We start from the raw sequence: 24,202 nt of genomic DNA, 5'->3' as shown, positions 1-24,202 counted from the left end.
AGTCTGACAATAAATGGCTTCACCCAACCACTAACCATGAGTGGAGGAAAAGGTTTTCGTTATCATTCATATTCTCTGAAAAGAGGCCAAGAAAGCAAAAATTCTGCCGGGGTATGTAAACTTGAGCACAACTGTAATTAGTAAGATTTGACATTCTGAAATCTATAAAGCTGGGTGGTAATACTAATAACTGTTGCTAAAAAAAAATTGTAATAGTAATCAAATGTATTTGTAGCCCAACATTTCTGGAATCCTGCACAGCCAATACAGCAATCCAGCTTTATTAGTGAACACATGGGTTGTACCCAGCTTTCCCAGATTCTGCAATAAGACCAATAATGTTAATATCCTGATCGGTTGTTGCCCAGCTTTCCCAGAGTCCTGCACAGCAGTTTTGTCATGGGAGCTACAGCAGGTACCATCTGGATAGCCATTCAGCTTTCCAAGCCTGCTTTGGAAAGTTAGCCTATGGTTTGACTCCCATCTTTCCCAGATCTGTTGTAAGAGCTATGGCTATCGAGACCATGTTAATTGTCATCCAGCTTTCCCAGAGCTCTGCGCAGCAGCTCGGCTGTTGGAGCTCTAACGCTGATCTCCATATTAATTATCACCCAGCTTTCCCAGATCCCTGTACAGCAGCTTGGCTGGTGGAGCTGTAACGCTGATCTCCATATTAATTGCCACCCAGCTTTCCCAGAGCCCTGCACAGCAGCTCAACTGTTGAATCTGCAACACTGATCTCCATATTAATTGTCATCCAGCTTGCCCATATAGATTTCTTATCTCATATACAGGATTTTCTCCTAATATTTTCTTAGAAGGGGAGGAGGGCATTATGGCCTTTGTAGTTCTCACCATCCATAGACGTCATATAGTATTCTATGACCTGTAAGGGCATGCTGGGAGTTGTAGTTTAGGAAAAGGTGGAGCAATGTGGTGTAGGAATGTATCAGATGTAACCTGGCGGGTGATACAATGTATCCTGTGGTGAATGTATCTATGGCTCTTGCTGGGATCAGACTGGAGCCTTCCCCCTCCCCTGAAGACCCTCTGAGGGTGACTGATTTTCTCGCCCCGTTTTCAGCCCCTGTGTGGCTTTTCTGTATTTCGTCTCTTGTGCGCTTGTCCTGGTGATGTGAATGATGTATTATTGATGGCTGCACTTTTATCTCTGGGCACTGATACCAACTATCCCTGACAATCGATGGAGGCTGCTCGGAGGGGAACCCTGCGGCTTTTCTGCGTCCTGCCTGCTCTGGGTAGCCGGCCTCGCGGGGGGACACACTGCGTACAGAGCTGACCATCCAGGATTACAGACTGCCAACGTTTGTAGGATTGAGCGGCATTTAGGATCTGGCTTTGTTTCATGGGTCAGAACTTTCATGGGCTCATCCCAAACATCGATGTAGCAGAGCTACAACTGTCAGTACAAGGGGCTGTCCACTATTGATAGGATTGACGCTGAGCTGCAGTACCTGCAGTGGCCACTAGTCAACCAGTAGAGTCGTGGTGTACCCACTCCCGAATAGCGCCTGATTGGTGGGGTGCGGGGTGCTGGACCCCCAGTGATCTGATGTATTATGGCTTATCCTTAGGATCGGTCACCAGTACCAACTCTGAGTGCAAGAGTTTAACCCCTTAGATGCTGCGGAGAGAAGAAACAAAAGCATCTAAATGGTTAGACAGAGTAGAAGGACCTCTGTCACCTTCACTGGGAGCCCGGAAAATGCAGGCAGCGGAGGACCCTAAATGGCCGCATATAGTATAATGCCCAAATACCAGGGCCGTTCGTGGCCAAAGACCGTACGTGAGTAACCAATCATTAAAGGTGGTCAACTCCATACAAAGACTGGAGACGCCGCCATCACCTAATGTACAATTCAGAGGAAAAGGACGCAACAACTAATAATGATAATATTATTAAATAATAATAGTTTATTATTATCTCACTGTAAACATATTTGTTTCTTTTTATATTTAATTTTTTAAACTTTGTTTCATTTTTTTGTTAATCTTCATTTGTTTGCACTTTGTATGTGTATTCAGTAAACATACTAACATAAGCAAACAAAAGAAAACGTATATCCAGGTCGTACAGCAGTGTGCAAATGTCTTAGACAAGTGTGAAAAAATAGCTGCAGTTTAAGAATTCTTAAAAAAATCAAAATAATAATAGTTAACATTTAGATCAATTAATAAAATGCAAAGTGAACAAAAGAAAAATGTAAATCCCATCATTATCTGGTGACTTCCCGTCGCCTCCATCATCAGTATCTGGTGACCGCCCATCACCTCCATCATCAGTATCTAGTGACCGCCTGTCACCTCCATCATCAGTATCTGGTGACCGCCCATCACCTCCATCATCAGTATCTAGTGACCGCCTGTCACCTCCATCATCAGTATCTGGTGACCGCCCATCACCTCCATCATCAGTATCTAGTGACCGCCCGTCCCCTCCATCATCAGTATCTGGTGACCGCCCATCACCTCCATCATCAGTATCTAGTGACCGCCTGTCACCTCCATCATCAGTATCTGGTGACCGCCCATCACCTCCATCATCAGTATCTAGTGACCGCCCGTCCCCTCCATCATCAGTATCTGGTGACCGCCCATCACCTCCATCATCAGTATCTAGTGACCGCCCGTCCCCTCCATCATCAGTATCTGGTGACCACCTGTCTCCTCCATCATCAGTATCTGGTGACCGCCCGTCACCTCCATCATCAGTATCCGGTGACCGCCCATCACCTCCATCATCAGTATCTAGTGACCGCCCGTCCCCTCCATCATCAGTATCTGGTGACTGCCCATCACCTCCATCATCAGTATCTAGTGACCGCCTGTCACTTCCATCATCAGTATCCGGTGACCGCCCGTCTCCTCCATCATCAGTATCTGGTGACCGCCCGTCCCCTCCATCATCAGTATCTGGTGACCACCCATCGCTTCCATCATCAGTATCTGGTGACTGCCCGTCCCCTCCATCATCAGTATCTGGTGACCACCCATCTCCTCCATCAGCAGTATCTGGTGAACACCCGTTTCCTCCATCATCAGTATCTGGTGACCGCCCGTCTCCTCCATCATCAGTATCTGGTGACCGCCCGTCTCCTCCATCAGCAGTATCTGGTGACCGCCCGTCACCTCCATCATCAGTATCTGGTGACCGCCCGTCTCCTCTATCATCAGTATCTGGTGACCGCCCGTCACCTCCATCATCAGTCTCTGGTGATCGCCCGTCTCCTCCATCATCAGTATCTGGGGACCGCCCGTCTCCTCCATCATCAGTATCTGGTGACCTCCCGTCTCCTCCATCATCAGTATCTAGTGACCGCCCATCACCTCCATCATCAGTATCTAGTGACTGCCCGTCTCCTCCATCATCAGTATCTGGTGACCGCCCGTCCCCTCCATCATCAGTGTCTGGTGACCGCCCATCGCTTGCACCATCATTATCTGGTGACCGCCCGTCCCCTCCATCATCAGTATCTGGTGACCACCCATCACCTCCATCAGCAGTATCTGGTGAACACCCGTTTCCCCCATCATCAGTATCTGGTGACCACGACCCGTCTGCTCCATCATCAGTATCTGGTGACCGCCCGTCTCCTCCATCATCAGTATCTGGTGACCGCCCGTCTCCTCCATCATCAGTATCTGGTGACCGCCCGTCTCCTCCATCAGCAGTATCTGGTGAACACCCGTTTCCTCCATCATCAGTATCTGGTGACCACGACCCGTCTCCTCCATCATCAGTATCTGGTGACTGCCCGTCTCCTCTATCATCAGTATCTGGTGACCGCCCGTCACCTCCATCATCAGTCTCTGGTGATCGCCCGTCTCCTCCATCATCAGTATCTGGGGACCGCCCGTCTCCTCCATCATCAGTATCTGGTGACCTCCCGTCTCCTCCATCATCAGTATCTAGTGACCGCCCATCACCTCCATCATCAGTATCTAGTGACTGCCCGTCTCCTCCATCATCAGTATCTGGTGACCGCCCGTCCCCTCCATCATCAGTGTCTGGTGACCGCCCATCGCTTGCACCATCATTATCTGGTGACCGCCCGTCCCCTCCATCATCAGTATCTGGTGACCACCCATCACCTCCATCAGCAGTATCTGGTGAACACCGGTTTCCCCCATCATCAGTATCTGGTGACCACGACCCGTCTGCTCCATCATCAGTATCTGGTGACCGCCCGTCTCCTCCATCATCAGTATCTGGTGACCGCCCGTCTCCTCCATCATCAGTATCTGGTGACCGCCCGTCTCCTCCATCAGCAGTATCTGGTGAACACCCGTTTCCTCCATCATCAGTATCTGGTGACCACGACCCGTCTCCTCCATCATCAGTATCTGGGGACCGCCCGTCTCCTCCATCATCAGTATCTAGTGACCGCCCATCACCTCCATCATCAGTATCTAGTGACTGCCCGTCTCCATCATCAGTATCTGGTGACCGCCCGTCTCCTCCATCATCAGTATCTGGTGACCTCCCGTCTCCTCCATCATCAGTATCTAGTGACCGCCCATCACCTCCATCATCAGTATCTAGTGACTGCCCGTCTCCTCCATCATCAGTATCTGGTGACCGCCCGTCCCCTCCATCATCAGTGTCTGGTGACCGCCCATCGCTTGCACCATCATTATCTGGTGACCGCCCGTCCCCTCCATCATCAGTATCTGGTGACCACCCATCGCTTCCATCATCAGTATCTGGTGACCGCCCGTCTCCTCCATCAGCAGTATCTGGTGACCACGACCCGTCTCCTCCATCATCAGTATCTGGTGACCGCCCGTCACCTCCATCATCAGTATCTGGTGACCGCCCGTCACCTCCATCATCAGTATCTGGTGACCACCCATCGCTTCCATCATCAGTATCTGGTGACCGCCCATCACCTCCATCATCAGTATCTGGTGACCGCCCGTCACATCCATCATCAGTATCTGGTGACCGCCCGTCTCCTCCATCATCAGTATCTGGTGACCGCCCGTCTCCTCCATCATCAGTATCTGGTGACCGCCCGTCTCCTCCATCATCAGTATCTGGTGACCGCCCGTTTCCTCCATCATCAGTATCTGGTGACCACGACCCGTTTCCTCCATCATCAGTATCTGGTGACCACGACCCGTCTCCTCCATCATCAGTATCTGGGGACCGCCCGTCTCCTCCATCATCAGTATCTAGTGACCGCCCATCACCTCCATCATCAGTATCTAGTGACTGCCCGTCTCCTCCATCATCAGTATCTGGTGACTGCCCGTCCCCTCCATCATCAGTGTCTGGTGACCGCCCATCGCTTCCATCATCAGTATCTGGTGACCGCCCGTCACCTCCATCATCAGTATCTGGTGACTGCCCATCACCTCCATCATCAGTATCTAGTGACTGCCCGTCTCCTCCATCATCAGTATCTGGTGACCGCCCGTCACCTCCATCATCAGTATCTGGGGACCGCCCGTCACCTCCGTCCTCAGCATCAGGTTATTGCCCTTCACCTCCACCATCTTGGAGGTTTTTTTTACACCTGCTTTAAACCTTATTTTTGCATATTTTTATTTACTTATATATTGATAGTTGTTTTTTATATTTTATTGGTATTTTTATTAGATCTTTTTATATGTTGTGCTTTGGATTTTTACTTTTCTAGTTGTTTTGTTTCTTGCTTTTGTATGATATTTACATTATATTTTCGTACTTTATATTTTTGCATATTTTAAGCTCGATTCCATGCATAAAGACAAATGTTCATGTATTTTCCCCAGAAAAGGCGACATTAATACAATTTTACCAAGTGTTTCCCAATATGTTCATTAAATGAGATCGATGTCTCCAGCGCTGAGCCACGACACACAGCGCCATAAATGAAGCGTCATGAGTTTCCGCCAGAAAAAAAAAGGCAAAGCTGCAGTCAGAGGGACATTAGGTAAATATAAGTGAAACACACATACTCAGAACAGGTAATGGTTGTATAAATCCTGCCGGCTTTAAGGAGGCGACTGTCTGCGCTGCCAGATTGTTCAGCCTGAGCTCTAAATCCCCCAAAGCTCTTTACTGTGAGCGGCTTCTGTTCCGCTGCCTATTATCGCCGCACGCAGAGATCTCTGCTCACACGGTCACTCCTCACCAGCCACAGAGAAAACTCTGCCTCCAACAGGGGAAGAAAATGCAACAAACAGATGAAGAGAGGAAAACAAATGGTTAAGTAGGAATAAAAGGGGTTCTCTGATTGGACAAACCCCACTTGTCAGAAGGGTTCATCAATCATCATCACAAAATCACAAAGTGTCCAAGCGGCCGTCGTGATCAGCTCTGATCTGCCAGCAAACCTGGAAACGCTACATTTACCCGCAGCGCCACCAAAGGAGAAGTGAGGTATCACATAGTGTGCAATCAAATCAGTGGACTGTAGGGTTAGAGCAAAAACGGACAAATCATTCAAAGAGACAGAAACTCTGTGTCACAGCTCTCCACAATAACCAAGTTACAAGAATGATCAACTGATTCTAAACTGTTGATACTCACTGTATAGATTACATGATTTTTACTGATCCTGAGTTACATCTTGTATTATACCCCAGAGCTGCACTCACTATTCTGCTGGTGCAGTCACTGTGTACATACATTAGTTAGTGATCCTGAGTTACCTCCTGTATTATACTCCAGAGCTGCACTCACTATTCTGCTGGAGCAGTCACTGTGTACATACATTACATTGCTGATCCTGAGTTACATCCTGTATTATAGCCCAGAGCTGCACTCACTATTCTGCTGGTGGAGTCACTGTGTACACACATTACATTACTGATCCTGAGTTACATCCTGTATTATACCCCAGAGCTGCACTCACTATTCTGCTGGTGGAGTCACTGTGTACACACATTACATTACTGATCCTGAGTTACATCCTGTATTATACCCCAGAGCTGCACTCACTATTCTGCTGGTGGAGTCACTGTGTACATACATTACATTACTGATCCTGAGTTACATCCTGTATTATACTCCAGAGCTGCACTCACTATTCTGCTGGTGCAGTCACTGTGCACATACATTACATTACTGATCCTGAGTTACATCCTGTATTATACTCCAGAGCTGCACTCACTATTCTGCTGGTGGAATCACTGTGTACATACATTGCATTACTGATCCTGAGTTACATCCTGTATTATACCCCAGAGCTGCACTCACTATTCTGCTGGTGCAGTCACTGTGTACATACATTACATTACTGATCCTGAATTACATCCTGTATTATACCCCAGAGCTGCACTCACTATTCTGCTGGTGCAGTCAGTGTGTACATACATTACATTACTGATCCTGAGTTACATCCTGTATTATAGCCCAGAGCTGCACTCACTATTCTGCTGGTGCAGTCACTGTGTACATACATTACATTACTGATCCTGAGTTACATCCTGTATTATACTCCAGAGCTGTACTCACTATTCTGCTGGTGCAGTCACTGTGTACATATATTACATTACTGATCCTGAGTTACATCCTGTATTATACCCCAGAGCTGCACTCACTATTCTGCTGGTGCAGTCACTATGTACATACATTACATTACTGATCCTGAGTTATATCCTGTATTATACTCCAGAGCTGCACTCACTATTCTGCTGGTGCAGTCACTGTGTACATACATTACATTACTGATCCTGAGTTACCTCCTGTATTATACCCCAGAGCTGCACTCACTATTCTGCTGGTGCAGTCACTGTGTACATACATTGCATTACTGATCCTGAGTTATATCCTGTATTATACTCCAGAGCTGCACTCACTATTCTGCTGGTGCAGTCACTGTGCACATACATTACATTACTGATCCTGAGTTACATCCTGTATTATACTCCAGAGCTGCACTCACTATTCTGCTGGTGCAGTCACTGTGTACATACATTACATTACTGATCCTGAGTTACATCCTGTATTATACTCCAGAGCTGCACTCACTATTCTGCTGGTGCAGTCACTGTGTACATACATTACATTACTGATCCTGAGTTACCTCCTGTATTATACCCCAGAGCTGCGCTCACTATTCTGCGGGTGCAGTCACTGTGTACATACATTACATTACTGATCCTGAGTTACATCCTGTATAATGCTCCAGAGCTGCCCTCACTATTCTGCTGGTGCAGTCACTGTGTACATACATTACTGATCCGGAGTTACATCCTGTATTATACCCCAGAGCTGCGCTCACTATTCTGCTGGTGCAGTCACTGTGTACATACATTACATTACTGATCCTGAGTTACCTCCTGTATTATACCCCAGAGCTGCGCTCACTATTCTGCGGGTGCAGTCACTGTGTACATACATTACATTACTGATCCTGAGTTACATCCTGTATAATGCTCCAGAGCTGCCCTCACTATTCTGCTGGTGCAGTCACTGTGTACATACATTACATTACTGATCCTGAGTTACCTCCTGTATTATACCCCAGAGCTGCACTCACTATTCTGCGGGTGCAGTCACTGTGTACATACATTACATTACTGATCCTGAGTTACATCCTGTATTATACTCCAGAGCTGCACTCACTATTCTGCTGGTGCAGTCACTGTGTACATACATTACATTACTGATCCTGAGTTACCTCCTGTATTATACCCCAGAGCTGCACTCACTATTCTGCTGGTGCAGTCACTGTGTACATACATTACATTACTGATCCTGAGTTACATCCTGTATAATGCTCCAGAGCTGCGCTCACTATTCTGCTGGTGCAGTCACTGTGTACATACATTACATTACTGATCCTGAGTTACATCCTGTATTATACTCCAGAGCTGCACTCACTATTCTGCTGGTGCAGTCACTGTGTACATACATTACATTACTGATCCTGAGTTACCTCCTGTATTATACCCCAGAGCTGCGCTCACTATTCTGCGGGTGCAGTCACTGTGTACATACATTACATTACTGATCCTGAGTTACATCCTGTATAATGCTCCAGAGCTGCCCTCACTATTCTGCTGGTGCAGTCACTGTGTACATACATTACTGATCCGGAGTTACATCCTGTATTATACCCCAGAGCTGCGCTCACTATTCTGCTGGTGCAGTCACTGTGTACATACATTACATTACTGATCCTGAGTTACCTCCTGTATTATACCCCAGAGCTGCGCTCACTATTCTGCGGGTGCAGTCACTGTGTACATACATTACATTACTGATCCTGAGTTACATCCTGTATAATGCTCCAGAGCTGCCCTCACTATTCTGCTGGTGCAGTCACTGTGTACATACATTACATTACTGATCCTGAGTTACCTCCTGTATTATACCCCAGAGCTGCACTCACTATTCTGCGGGTGCAGTCACTGTGTACATACATTACATTACTGATCCTGAGTTACATCCTGTATTATACTCCAGAGCTGCACTCACTATTCTGCTGGTGCAGTCACTGTGTACATACATTACATTACTGATCCTGAGTTACCTCCTGTATTATACCCCAGAGCTGCACTCACTATTCTGCTGGTGCAGTCACTGTGTACATACATTACATTACTGATCCTGAGTTACATCCTGTATAATGCTCCAGAGCTGCGCTCACTATTCTGCTGGTGCAGTCACTGTGTACATACATTACATTACTGATCCTGAGTTACATCCTGTATTATACTCCAGAGCTGCACTCACTATTCTGCTGGTGCAGTCACTGTGTACATACATTACATTACTGATCCTGAGTTACCTCCTGTATTATACCCCAGAGCTGCGCTCACTATTCTGCGGGTGCAGTCACTGTGTACATACATTACATTACTGATCCTGAGTTACATCCTGTATAATGCTCCAGAGCTGCCCTCACTATTCTGCTGGTGCAGTCACTGTGTACATACATTACTGATCCGGAGTTACATCCTGTATTATACCCCAGAGCTGCGCTCACTATTCTGCTGGTGCAGTCACTGTGTACATACATTACATTACTGATCCTGAGTTACCTCCTGTATTATACCCCAGAGCTGCGCTCACTATTCTGCGGGTGCAGTCACTGTGTACATACATTACATTACTGATCCTGAGTTACATCCTGTATAATGCTCCAGAGCTGCCCTCACTATTCTGCTGGTGCAGTCACTGTGTACATACATTACATTACTGATCCTGAGTTACCTCCTGTATTATACCCCAGAGCTGCACTCACTATTCTGCGGGTGCAGTCACTGTGTACATACATTACATTACTGATCCTGAGTTACATCCTGTATTATACTCCAGAGCTGCACTCACTATTCTGCTGGTGCAGTCACTGTGTACATACATTACATTACTGATCCTGAGTTACCTCCTGTATTATACCCCAGAGCTGCACTCACTATTCTGCTGGTGCAGTCACTGTGTACATACATTACATTACTGATCCTGAGTTACATCCTGTATAATGCTCCAGAGCTGCGCTCACTATTCTGCTGGTGCAGTCACTGTGTACATACATTACAACACCACATCACAGCCCTGGGGATAGCAAATGCCGATAATGGAGGTAAGTAAGGCTACTTTCAGACATAGCGCATTTTTGAGCGCTATTTTGCGGGCGCTTTTCAAAAATGCGCAATGTCATTTTCGTCTGCCGGCAAAGTGAATGAGAAATTCACTTTGCTGTTCAGACACACCGCAAAAAAACGCGGCGCTTTTGTCTGCAAACACGCCGGCGTAAAAAGAATTGACATGTCAATTCTTTACGCAGCGGCGTGTCTGCGTATCACCATAGGGCCCCATATTACCGTCCACACACAGCGCCTTTGTCCTGGGTGTCGGCGTCTTTGTACGGAGGGGTTGACACCCAGGACCGGACGTGACGTCGGACAGGAAGAGGGAAGCCCCCGCCCCCCAGTGAAGCAGCATGGAGTCCTTCAACAGAATGAGCATAAACGTGGGGCTGCTGATCGATTTGGTATGTGTGTGTCTGTGTGTGTGTGTGTGCGCGCGCGTGCGTGCGTGCGTGCGTGTGTGTATGTGTGTGTGTCCCCATGCGACGCTAGTGCCACCATTGTGCTAAGTCGCCGTATGGGACTACTACTCCCATCCGGTATTAGGATGGGAGAGTTGTCCCTGTGTCCGGCGACTTAGCACAGTTGTAAAGTTACACCAAACACCTACACACAATACACATACATGACACACAGTACAGTACATACAACACATAACATAGAGTATATACTCACCAACAGCACACTTGTAGGCGAAGCCCTCGATCCTCCAGGAAAAAATCCAAAAATAATAAACCAAATCCATACTCCCTGTCCGCAGAATCCATAAACCGAGTGTCCCACGCCGATCGGCTGCTCTCCGGCGATACACTGCCAGGAGCGAAGCTCCTAGCAGTGTATCGCGTACTGTTCCGGAGTTCAATGACTCCGGCGTCTCGGTTAACGGCAGTACAGCTGCGTTGAACTTTCCCACGCAGCACTGCCGTTAAGCGAGAGTGCCGGGGTCAATGACCGCCGGTAAACTCGCTCGCGCATGCGCAGTGACACACCGACAGGAACTATGGCTCCTGTCAGTGTGTTGCTTCAGCCGTGGAGAGCAGACATATCTCTGGATGTGTCTGTTCTCCATGGAAAATCTTGATACGTGGCACTTAAATACGTGGCAATTAAATACGTGACACGTGGCACTTATACGTGATACGTGTCACTTAAATACGTGATACGTGGCACTTTGATACAGGGCACGTGTCACTTAAATACGTGGCACGTGGCACTGAAATATGTGGCACGTGGCACTTTGATACGTGGCACGTGGCACTTTGATACGTGGCACTGAAATACGTGGCACGTGGCCCTGAAATACGTGGCACGTGGCACTGAAATATGTGGCACTGAAATACGTGGCCCTGAAATACGTGGCACTGAAATATGTGGCACGTGGCACTTTGATACGTGGCATGTGGCACTTTGATACGTGGCACGTGGCACTGAAATACGTGGCACGTGGCACTGAAATACGTGATACGTGGCACTTAAATACGTGGCACTGAAATACGTGATACGTGGCAAAGAAATACGTGGCACTTAAATACGTGGCACTGAAATACGTGGCACTTAAATACGTGGCACTTAGGCTATGTTCACATTTGCGTTGTGCGCCGCATGCATCCTTTTTTTGATTGATTTTGGACGCAGCAAAAATGCAACTTGCTGCGTCCTCTGCGGCCGGATGCGTGCGCTGCAGTGACGCATGCGGCGCAAAACGCAAGTGCGACGCATGTCCATGCGCCCCCATGTTAAATATAGGGGCGCATGACGCATGCGGCGCCCGACGCTGCGGCGCAGACCGCAAATGTGAACGTAGACTTAAATAGCTGGATAGAGCTGGATCCGCGGGCTGTGATCTGGCCTACGCTCAGCACTCTGCGGAGCGCTGTCATTCAAAACACGTCCACTCATTTTGGTGTTTAGTCCCAAAATGGAGGATGGAAGAAGAAAAGGGTTGGACAAGGAAATGACATCATTTCTTTTTTTTTTTCCCCCACTGCAGTTAAAGCTTTATTTGTGTGAAACACAGACAATCTGCAGAGAAAACTGCATAAAAAAACGCACTAAAAACCGCATCAAAAACGCACCAAAAACGCACCTGCGTTTTCTGCCAAGAGCTGCGGTTTTTGTCCTGAAAAAAAAGGATTGAAATCAGGATCGTGTGAACATACCCTTACCGTACAGGGTTACGAGGGGGGGCGTCTGACTGACGCCTGCCCTAGTAACCTGGGGTTAGTGACAGTGGGGTTAGTAAACCCCAGCTGATGTCTGTTCCGCTTGCTGAGGCGTCTTTGGCTCAAGGCCATTGCAGCTGGCAGAATCGACATGATGTTAACTCCAGTGTGTATTGTATTCTGAGTCATAAAGACAGGAAATGACCTCAATGACTCTTTTTTTTTTCCCCTTTTTTTTTTTTTTCAAACAAACTTTATTTTCAGTACACAATGCTGAAAAAAACGCAGCTGCAAAAAACGCAGCAAAAAACGCTGTGTGTGAAAGCAGCTGCGTTTTTTGCCTGCGTAAAAAAACGCAGGTAAAGCAGCAGCAAAATACACGCGCGTAAAAATACGCAGCAAATACGCTGTGTGTGAAAGTAGCCTAAAGGCTTTATTATTTTATCTGGGCCGAACATTTATTTTGAGAAGGGGATGTCCTAGAAGTTGACAGCCCCTTCAAGCCTTTTACATGTAATACCACCAATGACCTGCAGGGGCCACTAGAGGTATAATCTGTGATCACCTGAGGTTGTAGAAGCCGGAGCTGTAAGGCCGTGTTCACACGTTGTGGTTTTGCAGCTTTTTTTTAATGCAAATTCTCAGCTGCCTTTCAGCAAAGTCTATGAGATTTCAGAAATCTCATGCCAACATATTGTTTTTTCCTGACTGTTTTGTCAAAGAGGTGAGTTTTAGTAAAAATGCAGCAAGTTCTTTTTTTCAGCGTTTTATAGCACACAATGAAAGCAATGGGTAGTGCAAAAAAAATTGCACAAAATGCTGAAAAAATGCAAGTATCAGGTTTTGCTGCATTATGCATCATGACAAAAACACAGCCATAAAAAAGTAGCAAAAATTAAGCAAAAAAATGCAGCAAGAACAAATAAAAAACACAAGAAAACCGAAACAAAAAACAGCAAAAACTAAGCAAAAGCTCCATTTTATAAGCAGCTTACACTCTGCAAAAAGAAAAAACTTAGAAAAAATGTGTGAGCATAGCCTAATACTCAGAGATTGCAGCAAACAATCATGGCGCCGATCTGGGAAAACCCGACCACACAGCAGTTTGTGGCGCAGGATTGGAATGTTCTGTGCCCGAGTCATGAGCTGCTAAATAAATGGCGTATTGCAGGCGATGATCGGTCATGTTCTGCCGCCCAGGAGCCTCCGTGCAGGCCACCAACTGTTGCAGACCATTTTTGTGTCTTTTCTTACCATCCTTGTTTGCTTCACTTTTTACCAAGGTGCGGCACAAATTGCTCCTGACACCGGCTGACGAGCCTCCGAGTAATTGCCATAATTTTCCAAAATGAAGTCGGATTTTCTGCGCTCCTCATTAAGAAGCTGAATTTCTTCTCCTAGTGGAGAACTCAAATGTGGAGAACTTCTAACGCCATTAAATGTCGCTACAATGCTGAAGCTTTATTAATAAGAGGAGACTGCGGAAAGTTCTTCTTTTCTAGGACGAGGCTCATTCTGGAGGAGATTTTCATGGGAAGTTTTTGGATAATGGCTCCAGCTCCATGTTTTCCATCCTCGGCCATAAACGTCAATGTGACCTTAGATGGCTGTCAGGATAAACTTTACATTAAAGCCTATACAAACGACGTTGTCTGGCGCATGATCGCTAATTAAAAAGCTTCCATCAGATTAGACTGAACGTCCTTTATCTATCAGCGAGAATCTAGTGCCCGTGTTTATGATCCGAAGGCCTAAAATGACCTTCTGCAAAGAGCAGCTGAATACCTAGGACATATGGTAAAAATGTCACAAAAATGAGTTTCCATATTTTTCTTATATCTATTTATTACTAAAGTCCCTCATGTTTCTCCTGGACTCAAAGCTGCCCTCAGCTTCTAAAGTAAAATGTAAAAGCGGAAAAGAGAAAGGAAAGAAAATTGCTGAAAAATCACCAATTAATATTAGAATGAATTTTAATGTAGAAGAAATGGTCTACTATAGTACTGCCCCTATGTACAAGAATATAACTACTATAGTACTGCCCCTATGTACAAGAATATACCTACTATAGTACTGCCCCTATGTACAAGAATATAACTACTATAATACTGCTCCTATGTACAAGAATATAACTACTATAATACTGCCCCTATGTACAAGAATATAACTACTATAATACTGCTCCTATGTACAAGAATATAACTACTATAATACTGCCCTTATATACAAGAATATAACTACTATAATACTGCCCCCTATGTACAAGAATATAACTACTATAATACTGCCCCCTATGTACAAGAATATAACTACTATAATACTGCCCCTATGTACAAGAATATAACTACTATAATACTGCTCCTATGTACAAGAATATAACTACTATAATACTGCTCCTATGTACAAGAATATAACTACTATAATACTGCTCCTATGTACAAGAATATAACTACTATAATACTGCTCCTATGTACAAGAATATAACTACTATAATACTGCACCTATGTACAAGAATATAACTACTATAATACTGTTCCTATGTACAAGAATATAACTACTATAATACTGCTCCTATGTACAAGAATATAACTACTATAATACTGCCCCTATGTACAAGAATATAACTACTATAATACTGCCCCTATGTACAAGAATATAACTACTATAATACTGCTCCTATGTACAAGAATATAACTACTATAATACTGCACCTATGTACAAGAATATAACTACTATAATACTGTTCCTATGTACAAGAATATAACTACTATAATACTGCTCCTATGTACAAGAATATAACTACTATAATACTGCCCCTATGTACAAGAATATAACTACTATAATACTGCCCCTATGTACAAGAATATAACTACTATAATACTGCCCCTATGTACAAGAATATAACTACTATAATACTGCTCCTATGTACAAGAATATAACTACTGTAATACTGCCCCTATGTACAAGAATATACCTACTATAATACTGCCCCTATGTACAAGAATATAACTACTATAATACTGCTCCTATGTACAAGAATATAACTACTATAATACTGCCCCTATGTACAATAATATAACTACTATAATACTGCCCCTATGTACAAGAATATAACTACTATAATACTGCCACCATGTACAAGAATATAACTACTATAATACTGCACCAATGTACAAGAATTTAACTACTATAATACTACCCCTATGTACAAGTATATAACTACTATAATACTGTCCCCTATGTGCAAGAATATAACTACTATAATACTGCTCCTGTATACAAGAATATAACTACTATAATACTGCTCCTATGTACATGAATATAACTACTATAATACTGCTCCTGTGTACAAGAATATAACTAAGATAATACTGCTCCCTATATACAAGAATATAACTACTATAATACTTCCCTTATGTACAAGAATATAACTACTATAATACTGCTCCTATGTACAAGAATATAACTACTATAATACTGCCCCTATATACAAGAATATAACTACTATAATACTGCTCCTATGTACAAGAATATAACTACTATAATACTGCCCCTATATACAAGAATATAACTACTATAATACTGCTCCTATGTACAAGAATATAACTACTATAATACTGCCCCTATATACAAGAATATGACTACTATAATACTGCTCCTATGTACAAGAATATAACTACTATAATTCTGCTCCTATGTACAAGAATATAACTACTATAATACTGCCCCTATGTACAAGAATATAACTACTATAATACTGCCCCTATGTAGAAGAATATAACTACTATAATACTGCCCCTATATACAAGAATATAACTACTATAATACTGCTCCTATGTACAAGAATATAACTACTATAATACTGCCCCTATGTACAAGAATATAACTACTATAATACTGCCCCTATGTACAAGAATATAACTACTATAATACTGCTCCTATGTACAAGAATATAACTACTATAATACTGCACCTATGTACAAGAATATAACTACTATAATACTGTTCCTATGTACAAGAATATAACTACTATAATACTGCTCCTATGTACAAGAATATAACTACTATAATACTGCCCCTATGTACAAGAATATAACTACTATAATACTGCCCCTATGTACAAGAATATAACTACTATAATACTGCTCCTATGTACAAGAATATAACTACTATAATACTGCCCCTATGTACAATAATATAACTACTATAATACTGCCCCTATGTACAAGAATATAACTACTATAATACTGCCACCATGTACAAGAATATAACTACTATAATACTGCACCAATGTACAAGAATTTAACTACTATAATACTACCCCTATGTACAAGTATATAACTACTATAATACTGTCCCCTATGTGCAAGAATATAACTACTATAATACTGCTCCTGTATACAAGAATATAACTACTATAATACTGCTCCTATGTACATGAATATAACTACTATAATACTGCTCCTGTGTACAAGAATATAACTAAGATAATACTGCTCCCTATATACAAGAATATAACTACTATAATACTTCCCTTATGTACAAGAATATAACTACTATAATACTGCTCCTATGTACAAGAATATAACTACTATAATACTGCTCCTATGTACAAGAATATAACTACTATAATACTGCTCCTATGTACAAGAATATAACTACTATAATACTGCTCCTATGTACAAGAATATAACTACTATAATACTGCACCTATGTACAAGAATATAACTACTATAATACTGTTCCTATGTACAAGAATATAACTACTATAATACTGCTCCTATGTACAAGAATATAACTACTATAATACTGCCCCTATGTACAAGAATATAACTACTATAATACTGCCCCTATGTACAAGAATATAACTACTATAATACTGCTCCTATGTACAAGAATATAACTACTATAATACTGCACCTATGTACAAGAATATAACTACTATAATACTGTTCCTATGTACAAGAATATAACTACTATAATACTGCTCCTATGTACAAGAATATAACTACTATAATACTGCCCCTATGTACAAGAATATAACTACTATAATACTGCCCCTATGTACAAGAATATAACTACTATAATACTGCCCCTATGTACAAGAATATAACTACTATAATACTGCTCCTATGTACAAGAATATAACTACTGTAATACTGCCCCTATGTACAAGAATATACCTACTATAATACTGCCCCTATGTACAAGAATATAACTACTATAATACTGCTCCTATGTACAAGAATATAACTACTATAATACTGCCCCTATGTACAATAATATAACTACTATAATACTGCCCCTATGTACAAGAATATAACTACTATAATACTGCCACCATGTACAAGAATATAACTACTATAATACTGCACCAATGTACAAGAATTTAACTACTATAATACTACCCCTATGTACAAGTATATAACTACTATAATACTGTCCCCTATGTGCAAGAATATAACTACTATAATACTGCTCCTGTATACAAGAATATAACTACTATAATACTGCTCCTATGTACATGAATATAACTACTATAATACTGCTCCTGTGTACAAGAATATAACTAAGATAATACTGCTCCCTATATACAAGAATATAACTACTATAATACTTCCCTTATGTACAAGAATATAACTACTATAATACTGCTCCTATGTACAAGAATATAACTACTATAATACTGCCCCTATATACAAGAATATAACTACTATAATACTGCTCCTATGTACAAGAATATAACTACTATAATACTGCCCCTATATACAAGAATATAACTACTATAATACTGCTCCTATGTACAAGAATATAACTACTATAATACTGCCCCTATATACAAGAATATGACTACTATAATACTGCTCCTATGTACAAGAATATAACTACTATAATTCTGCTCCTATGTACAAGAATATAACTACTATAATACTGCCCCTATGTACAAGAATATAACTACTATAATACTGCCCCTATGTAGAAGAATATAACTACTATAATACTGCCCCTATATACAAGAATATAACTACTATAATACTGCTCCTATGTACAAGAATATAACTACTATAATACTGCCCCTATGTACAAGAATATAACTACTATAATACTGCCCCTATGTACAAGAATATAACTACTATAATACTGCTCCTATGTACAAGAATATAACTACTATAATACTGCACCTATGTACAAGAATATAACTACTATAATACTGTTCCTATGTACAAGAATATAACTACTATAATACTGCTCCTATGTACAAGAATATAACTACTATAATACTGCCCCTATGTACAAGAATATAACTACTATAATACTGCCCCTATGTACAAGAATATAACTACTATAATACTGCTCCTATGTACAAGAATATAACTACTATAATACTGCCCCTATGTACAATAATATAACTACTATAATACTGCCCCTATGTACAAGAATATAACTACTATAATACTGCCACCATGTACAAGAATATAACTACTATAATACTGCACCAATGTACAAGAATTTAACTACTATAATACTACCCCTATGTACAAGTATATAACTACTATAATACTGTCCCCTATGTGCAAGAATATAACTACTATAATACTGCTCCTGTATACAAGAATATAACTACTATAATACTGCTCCTATGTACATGAATATAACTACTATAATACTGCTCCTGTGTACAAGAATATAACTAAGATAATACTGCTCCCTATATACAAGAATATAACTACTATAATACTTCCCTTATGTACAAGAATATAACTACTATAATACTGCTCCTATGTACAAGAATATAACTACTATAATACTGCCCCTATATACAAGAATATAACTACTATAATACTGCTCCTATGTACAAGAATATAACTACTATAATACTGCCCCTATATACAAGAATATAACTACTATAATACTGCTCCTATGTACAAGAATATAACTACTATAATACTGCCCCTATATACAAGAATATGACTACTATAATACTGCTCCTATGTACAAGAATATAACTACTATAATTCTGCTCCTATGTACAAGAATATAACTACTATAATACTGCCCCTATGTACAAGAATATAACTACTATAATACTGCCCCTATGTAGAAGAATATAACTACTATAATATTGCCCCTATATACAAGAATATAACTACTATAATACTGCTCCTATGTACAAGAATATAACTACTATAATTCTGCTCCTATGTACAAGAATATAACTACTATAATACTGCTCCTATGTACAAGAATATAACTACTATAATACTGCCCCTATATACAAGAATATAACTACTATAATACTGCCCCTATGTACAAGAATATAACTACTATAATACTGCCCCTATGTACAAGAATATAACTACTATAATACTGCCTCCTATGTACAAGAATATAACTACTATAATACTGCTCCTATGTACAAGAATATAACTACTATAATACTGCTTCTATGTTCAGGAATGTAGTAACTACAATACTGTGCTATGTACAGTGGAAATAAAGGACCCATGGTATTGTGTATCTTCCACCATCTGTACAGGGGGCACAATGTGCTCAGGTGGGTAATGTTCCCCTGGAATCCCTAAACTCAGACACAGATAGAGAAGTGTGATCCGTCACTACACACAGAACACGTCTTCTCCAGAGTGATGGTTACTTTACACTACTCCATCCGACGCTCGGCATTGTGCTTGGTGATGTACAGCTGCGTGCAGCTCCTCGTACATGAAGCTCAGTGTTGGCTCTGATACTTTTACCATCTTAGGTCTGGACTCTGCTGTTATGGGGTCAGCAGAATGGTTGTGACTATTCTGCCCTCTGTTCCTCAGCACTCGGTGGCCCCGCACAGTAAGGTTAAGGGGTCTCCACTTCGTGACTGAGTTTAGTAGATCACAGTGGTGGACATGTTCCTGTGTAATCTCCACTGCCCTATGACATTAGAAAACCATGACAGTAAGGCTACTTTCACACTAGCATTAACTGCATTACGTTGCAAATCGTCTTTTTTCAGAAAAAAAGCATCCTGCAAAAGTTTTTGCATGATGCGTTTTTTCCCCATAGACTTGTATTGGCGACCTATTGCGACGGATTGGCATACGTCGTGTCCGTCATACGACGTATGCGTCGAAATTTGGCGACATGTCGTCTCAAAAAAACGTTGATTGTAACGTTTTTTGTCTCCGCCTAAAAAACGTGTCGCGACGCATCCTGCGGCATACGTCGTTGGCTACAATGAAAGCCTATGAGCGACGGATGCGTCGGGACACGTCGTACGACGCAATGCAGCGCTGTAATACGTTTTTTTACACTGAGCATGCTCAGAAGCTGGATTTTGTTGCCAATTGGCCAGACACCCCCAAATCTACATAAACCTGGCCTGGGCCTTCAACCCCTCATATGCCAGCAAGACCCAGAGAGGAGAAGACTGCCAGCAAGAGCCAGCCAGCCACAAGACCCCAGCCGGCCACAAGACCCCAGCCGGCCACAAGACCCCAGCCGGCCACAAGACCCCAGCCTGCCAGAGGAGCCTGCCAGAGGAGCCTGCCTCACAAGAACACCTTCCATCGCTGCCACAAAACTAAAACCCTCAAAGATGGGCTGTAAAAACAGTAACTATATAGTTTTCCATATTTTCCAGTAGCCAATCAAATTTGGGAGCCTCCCATTTTAAAAACGGATCCGTCGTAAAAACGGATGCAACGGATGGCAAAAACGGATGCAACGTATGCAACGCATCCAGTATTTCGACGGAAACGTTTAGCGGATTTGCGACGGATCCGTCGAAATGCCGTATGCATTGCATACGTTTTTCACTTTTTTGACGCATCCGTTTTTTCGGCAAAAAAGACGATTTGCGACATGCAGTTAACGCTAGTGTGAAAGTAGCCTAATGGAATGGCAACTAATGTGTCTATGTGATGAGGTAGGATACAGTGTAATCCTTTGGAGAGTTCACTTCAAGCCTCTTCCTCCACATACTTTACATGAGATACATTGTATTTAGTCAGATAATCGTGGACTTGACTTCACTCCTAACCTTTGACTTTGACATTGACAAATCCTGAGCTGTTTATTTTACAATGGAGCTGAAATTTCTCTGTTTCCATCGATCTCAGCCGGAGTGTCTCACGTGTGACCTGACCCTCGTGGATCACTTCTCATAAAATCATTGTTAACCTTCAGGTCTCGGATCAATAATGACGGGAAACAATCGCTGCCACCATCGTAGAAGAGCCAATGGTCTTATAGGCAGTTATGATCCCATAACCTGACGCATTGTTTGTTATGGAGCTCGATATTGTAACGGTTATTGATAGGCCAACCCATGGATGTTCAGGTCCGGCGAGTTCTGCTGAACACTTAAAAAAAAGTTCAGTTGGGTACCAGAACAGAACCGGAACTCAAATCCGGACCCCATTCAAATTATTGGGGGCACAAACATACGTTGTTTCCCATATGTCAACTGCATAACAGTGTGGGAAACGAGCTGTGATGATCAGCAGTAAGATTGTTACCGCCGGTCAGAACTCTGTAGTTCCTACTCTGTCAGATGACAGCATGTGAGCCAGCAGCTGTGATCGAAGGTAAAAAGGATACCACCGGTCACAGGCATCGGCTGAAGAGAGAGTACTACTCTCATCATCCAAAACCTGCTCTCCCTTGTAGCAGCGAGATCAAGCGAGGCTGATGAGAGTATTCACCAGCCGGTGCCTGTGAAATAAATATAGATATTTTTTTAAATGGCTTGTGTTCCCCTTTATTTTTGATAACCAGCAAACCCCAGCTGTCAGCTTTATCTTAGCTGGTAATCAAAAGTAGAGGGATCCCAACGTAGTTTTTTTAAATTATTTAAATAATTAAAAAAAAAAAGGGTTTGGTCCCCTCCAATTTTGACAACCATCCAAGTTAAAGCAGACAGCTGGGTGCTGGTATTTTAAGACTGGGAAGGGTCCATGGATATTGGTCCTCCCCTGCCTGAAAATAGCAGCCCACAACTGCCCCAGAAAAGGCACATCTATTAGAGTCACCAATTCTTTTTCAAACATTTTTATTGGTATTTGAAATTTTAAACAGGTAGGATAAACAAGGAAGGGGAGGGGAATGAGGGAAGGGATATGAGAATAGGAAGAAGAGGTTCCCCTATGAAAATAGGGGAGACAAGCAATCATGTAATGTTTTAAGTACATACAAAATGGTTGTAGCGTAAATACAAAACCTACAAGGGAGAAAAAAATGCGTTGATATGAATAATGAATACGTTGGATATATGGGTAGTAAGCGTAGCGTAATCACTAAACCAAAATTTAACACAAGTGTAATGTATGATGGCCTGTCAAACCTGGTACACCCTAAGGTGACCCGTGGGGCAATGTTCGGTTTTGAATAAGGCTCTAAAGTGGAAATAAAGCAGTCTAATATATAATCCTCAGTCGAGATTCGGATCTGCTGTTGATGTACAGGACGAAACCGCAGTAGAGTCAGAAGAGGCCCAAGAGTGTTGAATTCCCAGTGATTCCAAAAATTCGAAACCCTCCTCCTTAGAAACAATAAAGAAAGATTTCAAAGTATGATTAACCCTTATAGTTGACGACCTGGACCACAGATTGGAGATATCAGCTTTTTGTAGACAGCGCGTAATTGGAGAAAGTAACTTCCTTTTCTGTAGGGTGTCTCGTGAAAGGTCTTTAAAAAATGACAAGTGTCCATAAGGTGATGAAGCAAATTCTGGATTTTTTGTTATGGCAAGAAGAGCATTCCTCATCCAGCTAAGGTAGAAAGTAACTATCACGTCTCTAAATGCTTCTTGTGGAAGAGATGGTGGCCTGCGTATTCTGAAGAACTTCTCGACTAGAAAATGTTCGTTTGTTTTAGGGATTAAGTTAGAAACCATTTTTGATATATAATCTTTAAGCTGGTAGGTCTGAATGGCTTCTGGAATTCCTCTTATTTTTACATTATTTTTCCTTTTAAAATCCTCGTAGTCGGCTAGGTCAGCTTTAAGGTTGTCAATTTCCCTTTGGATTTTGTTCAGTGGTTCCTGAGGGATAGAGTAGTTTAGGGGTCTTCTCAGCTTACTTTTCCTAGAAGAGTCCGCCGTTTCAGAGGAATATGAGGCATTTGAGGAGCTAGGCGCAACAGAGGTAGACGATTTAAATGAGTCGGCGTCCCTAGTCACTGTGATTAGTGTATCTTTAAAAAGGTTTTTAATAAAGATTTCAGAAGCTTTGGAGCTTCTTGCTTATTTAAAATCAGCAATTTTATCATTATGGTCAGATGTTGAGTCTCGGACGCAGTCTCTGTTATCCTCGTTCCTCCCCAGGTTTATTGAAACTAGGAAAGTTTTAAGCAGATCAGATATAAATCCCTCTGTCGGGTAGTTGTCAGAGGCTGGGATCTTTTCAATAAGAAGTAAGTTGGGGACCTTCCCCTGTTGGAGATTTCAGCTTGAGAGTGGTTCTCACTAAAAATGTCGCTTGTTGAGTTTGTAAGCGGTG

The sequence above is a fragment of the Ranitomeya variabilis genome, chromosome 3 (genome assembly GCF_051348905.1).
Source record: "Ranitomeya variabilis isolate aRanVar5 chromosome 3, aRanVar5.hap1, whole genome shotgun sequence".
Lineage (NCBI taxonomy): Eukaryota > Metazoa > Chordata > Amphibia > Anura > Dendrobatidae > Ranitomeya > Ranitomeya variabilis.
This window is presented reverse-complemented; position numbering follows the sequence as displayed.